Source organism: Lytechinus variegatus, chromosome 10 (genome assembly GCF_018143015.1).
Source record: "Lytechinus variegatus isolate NC3 chromosome 10, Lvar_3.0, whole genome shotgun sequence".
NCBI lineage: Eukaryota > Metazoa > Echinodermata > Echinoidea > Temnopleuroida > Toxopneustidae > Lytechinus > Lytechinus variegatus.
Window position 1 is genome coordinate 6,005,688 of NC_054749.1, and position 7,108 is coordinate 6,012,795.

A 7,108-nucleotide genomic window follows, 5' to 3' on the forward strand; every position below is an offset into this window, starting at 1 on the left:
ACACAGCGAATACAGTTAGCAATCCATCCATGGACAAATCTCCCATTCATTATACGAACCACCGCACACTAAAAAACACAATAGTTCGCTCTCCAAAGTCGTCAGAGAGAAAGGCACTCTTGCAGAACCAGCGAAAGATTATTGATCGCGATATCCATATTGGCAAGTCTGGAGAAAATGACGGGGAAAATGAATTAATGAAATCAAACAAAAATAATTTTCTCTACGGCACACGCAATATACAACTCACTGCAAACTCGTACGGACTGAGAAAGTTCCTACAAGGATAGATCGCTCATAGATATATTCAGTGAGACCTTCAAATAGCCGCAAAAAGGAAGTTCTGTAATTGAGTGAATATTCATGAGAAGAGTTCGACTTTCGGTGACGTAATATGTAAACAAAGCTTGGCGCATGTACACGTGGAGCACATAAAGCTCGCAAAGAGACATGACAAGATGGAAGTTAAATCGGAGATAATGTTTCAATGAAGTGAACGAGATCGGAAAAATATGTCTAACTTGTCTAACTTGTCTAAATATGTCTAATATACATATGTCTAAATATAAACTATCCAGGCTTTTCCCTCACTCTTACCTTACCTTACCGCAAATACTGGAAGAATGCTGAATTAGCAGTCGAGCTTCCAGGTCTATCTTCTAATTTAGTCATCTTCCTTCATGCTTCAACTGCTCTCCGTATTTTTGTTTCATACCGGGGTTTCATGCAATATACTCAGTAGCATAATTAATGAACAACGATTGAAGGGGCGAGATATGGCGAATATCGGGCAAAATTAATAATGTTGTGAGCGAAAAAAATGTTGATATTTCTATTATAAAAATTAAACATTGTGACAGATTTTAATATAATATTCAGAAAATAATATCGTGTTTCATGAACTTGAATCTGGGACTTAAATGTATATAAGTGAAATTTCAAATTACTTCAACATGGCACCTCGCTTTGATACACAGAATGTTTTTATCCTGAGATAGCTTTGAAGCAGTGCTGATAGGGATTACTCTCCAATGTTCAAGGTTCATCCTTCTCTTTCCTGCACTCTTAAAAAGGATTGGTCAAAATGACCAATCTGTTGGTTAATATGTGTCCGACCGATAAAATTGGTCAATATCAACCAAAATTTTGGTCGATTTGAACCAATAATTTGGTTGCTTTTTGACCAATTTTATCGGTCGGACACATATTAACCAACACATTGGTCAATTTTGACCAATCCTTTTTTAGAGTGTGTTCTTTCTTTTTATCTTTGTTCATTGTCGTGATTTTTGTTGCGGGGGGGGGCAAGCGCCCCAAATTCCCCCCCCCCCACCATCTATACCCTACTTTTATACTTTACCTAGAGTTTCAAGTATGCCAATGTTCATCAAAATGAATATTTTACCTTTATCTGATCTCATTTCTATGGATTCCCTATTTTCATGTATAAATACAAATTTGGATTTTTGCCAAAGATATTTGATAATATGTTTACTCTTAACTCAACAGTATATGATTATAACACTCGTCAATGTAAATTATTTTATCAACCCAAGGTTTCCTCTTCCATGGTCTTAAATTCATTCCGTGTAAATATATATCAAATAATTGTGGAATAGCCTTGACCACACTACTCAACAAAGTTCAACACTTTCCAAATTCAAACTCTCTTTAAAACAAATGTACTTTACTAAAATGAATTCACGCTGAGTTACAATGTGTTATCTATACGATGTTAAATTCTCTTTCTCTTTTCTTTAATTGTGAATGGTACTTATCTTGACTCTTTCCTTTCTACCTCTTCCACCTTCACTGTCTCCCCTCTCTTTCTGTTTCTCTCTCTCTCTAATTTATGTGTATACATATGTATGTGTGTTTTATTGTTACATGTATTTTTAATGTATAATTTGTATTATGTTATGATGTATAATCTGTATTATGTTTACGTAATTTTTTTATGTTGGGACCCTGCTTACAAGCAATGTGCTTCTTAAGGGTATCCCTCCATTTTAAAACAATACATGTATGTATCTGTATTTTATGCCATATTTTTATGTACACTTATTTTTAAAGCTGGTAAATAAATTGAAATTGAAATTGAAATTGTATTATTATTATTGTTATTATTATTATTATTATTATACTATTGATGTTATTATTAACATCATCATTATTATTATATTATTATTATTATATTATTGTTATCATTATTATTATTTTTATTATAAGTAGTAGTAGTAGTAGTAGTAGTAGTAGTAGTAGTAGTAGTAGTAGTAGTAGTAGTAGTAGTAGTAGTAGTAGTAGTAGAAGTAGAAGTAGTAGTAGTAGTAGTAGTATTTTGTTTGTTGTGCCGTTGTAATTGTTGTCGTTGATTTTCACAGGCATACCGTTGGTGGCTTCAGGGCCATGGACCTTAAAAAAAGAAAAAGCAAAACGAAAACAGAAGAAGTATATATATTTTTCTGAATATTATGCAAAAATCTATCACAAAATTCTATCATTATATTAAAAGCTCAACATTTTGCTCTCTCGCTTCATTCGCTGGCCGCTTTTCAGGAATTTCGCCCATACGTCATTTGTCTGGACCCCACCAACTTTTCGAGCAACTACGCCACTGATTATTTTCCTTTTTTGTGTGTTGTTCACGGTATTAGTGTTGCTTTTTCATAGTTCATGTTGCTTATGGTAGTGTTCTTATACCTTTATACCGCATCTACTGGAAAAATACAGTTGTTCCTGCAGTCAAGTTTCCAGGTCTATTGTTGTCTTCCTAGCTTGGATAAGTCAAGTTTCCAGTTCTTTTGCGATCATTGCTGAGAACGGAGTTGTTTTGTTGTTGTCGTTCTTTTTGATGGTGTTGGTGTTGCTTTTATTGTTTACTTTGATTTGTACCCTTTTATGTATGGCCATAAGGTATTGCCCCTCTGCATCTATAAAGTTGATGTTGTTAATAGAGTCATTATCTCTATGATGGTGTCTCTGTTGTTGTTGTTTTTGTTGTTGTTGTTGTTGTTGAAGGTGAAAGTTGAAGGAGATGGTGTTTTGACGTCGGTGTTAAATTTGTTATTGCTGTCGTTAATAATTGGTAGGCCCCATTTGTTTTGATTTTATTGTTGCCGTTATTGTACTTTTTTTGGTTGTTGTTTTTTATACTTTCTTGTTTGACAGGTAGTAATTAATAGTGCAGGGGTTGTAGTTATTTGATTTCAAATGACGCCTCTTTTGCCAGCTTTATGATAAGGATGCCTATAAAACACTGATCAATTACTCAAGCTAAATCCTCACAAATGTCCTATGTTAGAGAACAGCATGGCTGTATAGTGCCATTAGTATAGTAGACTCTAAGTGCCATCAGTGCCTTTGTGGAATAGCGCCATCTAGTGAAAATAGACAGTATACTATTGACTGGTAGTTCGGAATCACTCCTTGAACTTGCATGCAGCCATGTAGCGATTCATGACAATAATTATTTTTAAGAAAAAAAATAAGGAAAGTAGGTAACATTTTCGCAGGGCGAGGAGAAAAGGTTGATAAATGAAACTTAAACGGTTCTATTTTAGTGTATTTTTAATTCAAAGAAATCGGAGGCTAGGTCTACACAATATTGAGCATCCTTGTCATCGAAAAAATTGAAATGTTTTAAAATTTAATATTCAGAGTTGATCTGTGGCAAAGAGTAAAGCTAATAGCCTAGTATAAGAGTGGTGTACGGATCGGGGGTGGGGGCGCTTGCCCCCACCCCAACAAAAAAATCACGACCAAGAAGAAAAAGAGAAAATTAAAAAGAAAAAGAAAGAGAGCAGAGTGATATAAAATATAAGTACACAAATCATCACAAAATTGGATTTCTGTCATAAAAATATCAATATTTTGCTCGCTGGCTCGCAACTTTGTAAAATTTTTGCCGATACGCCACTCTTGCTCCCTCAAAATCATGTGGCTCATTACGCCACCGTTGTTGGCCTGTATAATTTTAAACAGAATAAAAAATATTTAACCGTGTGTGGCATGATTTTCAAAAAGGGGGGCACATTTTCTCGAAAAATCTGACAAGCAAAAAAAAGAAAGAAAAGGAAAAAAGGTTTTCAACAGAAAAGAAAGACATTTCGTCAACGGATAAATTGACAAGCAAAAAAAAGGGTCTTCACTTTAAATGAGGCGGGCACATGTCTGTTTTAAAGGCATTTTTATGTTACACGTTTTAATTGTGCCTCTCAAGGGGGGCGGCACCTGCGGGTCCTCTCGTCTCGGAATGCAATGATCTTTCGTTCCAGGACCTCTATGTTCGATTCCTATACGTGGAAAAATATATGACGACCAAAATAGCCATGCACCACCCTGAAGGAAATGCAGATGTTCTTTTTAAAACGTCCCTTTCCCCAATTCTTTCTCCTTTTTTTCCCTTTTTCACCTTTTCTCTCCCTTTCCTTCGAAGTTGGCTTTCATCTTCGCTTTGCGGCCTTTTATTCTTGTTTCCGCGGCCTTATAGCCTCCCCACCCCTCCCGTATAACTTCCTCCCTTTTCTCTCTTTCCATATATTTATTCTCTTCTCTCTCCCTTCGTTTCTTTTTCAGCGTTCTCCCTTTCCCTGTTCCACTTTTCCCTGAGAAAAAAGTTCTTTTCCACAATCGCCCAATCGTTAATTTTTTATTGAAATCACTTGCGATGCTGCCAGCCGTTCGTCAGACCATGGACCTACACAGACCTTCTTCATTGCAGGCATGCATTATAGTTGCTGATGCACAGGGGTGAAACAGGGGTCGGTGGCCAGGGGGAGGGGGGGGGGCGGGGCGGGGCCAGAACCGAAAATTTCCCGGTCATGATAATTATCATGGTATGAACAGGCAGTTGTGTAATGAGTAAAAAAAAATTAAGGGCCGGATATGGCGTATCGGACAGAATTTATCTTTGAAAAAAAAAATGTTGCGAGCGAGCGAAGTGAGCGAGAAAATTTTTTTATTGCAAAAATTCAATTTTGTGATAAATTTTGACATATCCAGAAAATAATATCATACTTCACCTTTCTCTCATTCCTTTTTTTTTTTGGTCTGTACGCCACAGTGAATAGGACTGTGCGCGAAAAAGAGGGGCACGGTATGGTGCATTTGCCAAAAAGCTGCTTAACATATATCCCGAGCGAGCGAAGCGAGCAAGAAAAAAAGTCACCCTTTCATGAGAATCTGTAACTTTGAGATATTTCTTGACACTTTATTCAGTAAATATCATCATATCTTACACTTTTTCTTTTTTGTTCAATTTCGTTCTTGGTTGTAGAAATTGGGGGGGGGGGGCCATGGCTCAACCATTCCATCTGTATGCCAGCGGGCCTTTGCAGAATGGGTCAAGGGCGGAGACCTCTTACCAAAGCCATTTAAAACCTTACAAATCGCGGGTGTATTTACACAACACATTAATTCAACGCAGTTGCGTAGTGAACCTAACATTTTGAAGGGACACAACATAGCAATATGGGAAAATTTGTAAAAAGTCGCCAGTGAGCGAAGCGAGCCCGAAAAGAAATTGCCTGTTGGAATGAAGTTGAATTATGTGACAAATTTTTCCCATTATATTCAGCAAATAACCTATTTCATTGTTTTCCAGTGATTGAACCGTTAAGCGTTTAATGTAGGAAGGGTCCATACCGGGGGGGGGGGCGTTATAGACAGGGGCCTCGGAGTAGAGGGGGGCTGACCATGCAAAAAATCACAATCATACTATTTTTACGTTTTTGTATACGGTTTTTGAAAAAAAGTGGGTGGCTGACGCCCCCGCTTCCGCGGCCCCTGATAGAGCCCTTTGAAGGTTACAGATGAAGCCCCTACTGACTGGGGTCTACTGATTGCGACCGTTATTGCATAAAATATTTAGCAAGCTAATTATAAAACAATTTTACATGCAGTCCATCTTTCTTCCCGTTCCTTATTTTCGATCCTCGACAGTCTGGTTTTGCGTGTTATTAAGCCTTTTTTTTCTTGCCTCTTTTCTTCATTTTCCAATTTAGCTTTTGGCTCATTCTATTCTACGGCTTTAATTCCCACTTTTGTTTGCCATTTTCCCTTTCTTAATCATGCTAATGTATTTAGGGCAGCTATTTCGGAATGGTTTGTTCTGTCTCACATGTTCTTCTCTCGTTCCTTTTCCCGCTTTCCATTTTTTTTAGAGTTTTATTTTCACTTTCCCCCCTTTCCCTTTCTTTCTCACTCTCTTTTCTCCTTTTCCAGGTTTTTTTTTAAATTTTACCGGTGACATCCGCCAGGGGGAGGGCAGCCACCCGCCCCGCCTGTTAAGCCACTGGTGCAGCACGTACGATGGACCTTTTCTGTATTTTTTTTTGGGGGGGGCGGCACCATCATTTGTGAAACATGATGCGACCATCAGTCGCCCCTTTCCCGTCTACAAATTCCAAGATCAGGAAGTTAGGCCAATTAAGTTAGCACAATCAGTAGATCGAAGGTTTTTCTTTTTTCTATAGAAAAAATAAAAAGGATAAATGTTTTGCTCCTCCTCATGACAAAAAGACCACGTATGACATTTTTCAAAATAAATAAGTTTTTGGTCTTGACGGTGATCAGAGCGTCTATTTTACCGTTATCTTATTTTTGACTTAGGGCCTTTGTTTGGCTCCTAGTTATATATTATAATGATTTTATTGATTTAAATTTTACATGCATGTTAATTTATATTTGAATCACTTATTGAATATGTAATCATACCATCTTTTCAATGTTGAATCTTGTTCATGATTTTGTTTAAATTGAATCAATTTATCTTGTACTTCTTTGTATTATGTTGAAGAATGAAAAATAAATTGAATTGAATAGTTATATTAATATGGCCCTACTTTCGAAAGCTTTCCACTCGATAATAAGCTAAAGACCTATTTTATTTTATTATTATTTTTAAATTAAACCGTGGAGTTTGCTCCCTCCTTAGCTCCGTGATCACTTGTTTGATTGACGAGATCAATAGCAAGTGTAAAGACTGGGATCATTTTTCAGTTGTCACATCATTCAACAAGCGACACTAGTAAGTCCAAACAAAGGCTAAATACCAGTCTTATTTCAACTAAAAAAAGCGCGCGCCTCGTTGATTTTGCCGCGCCATCGT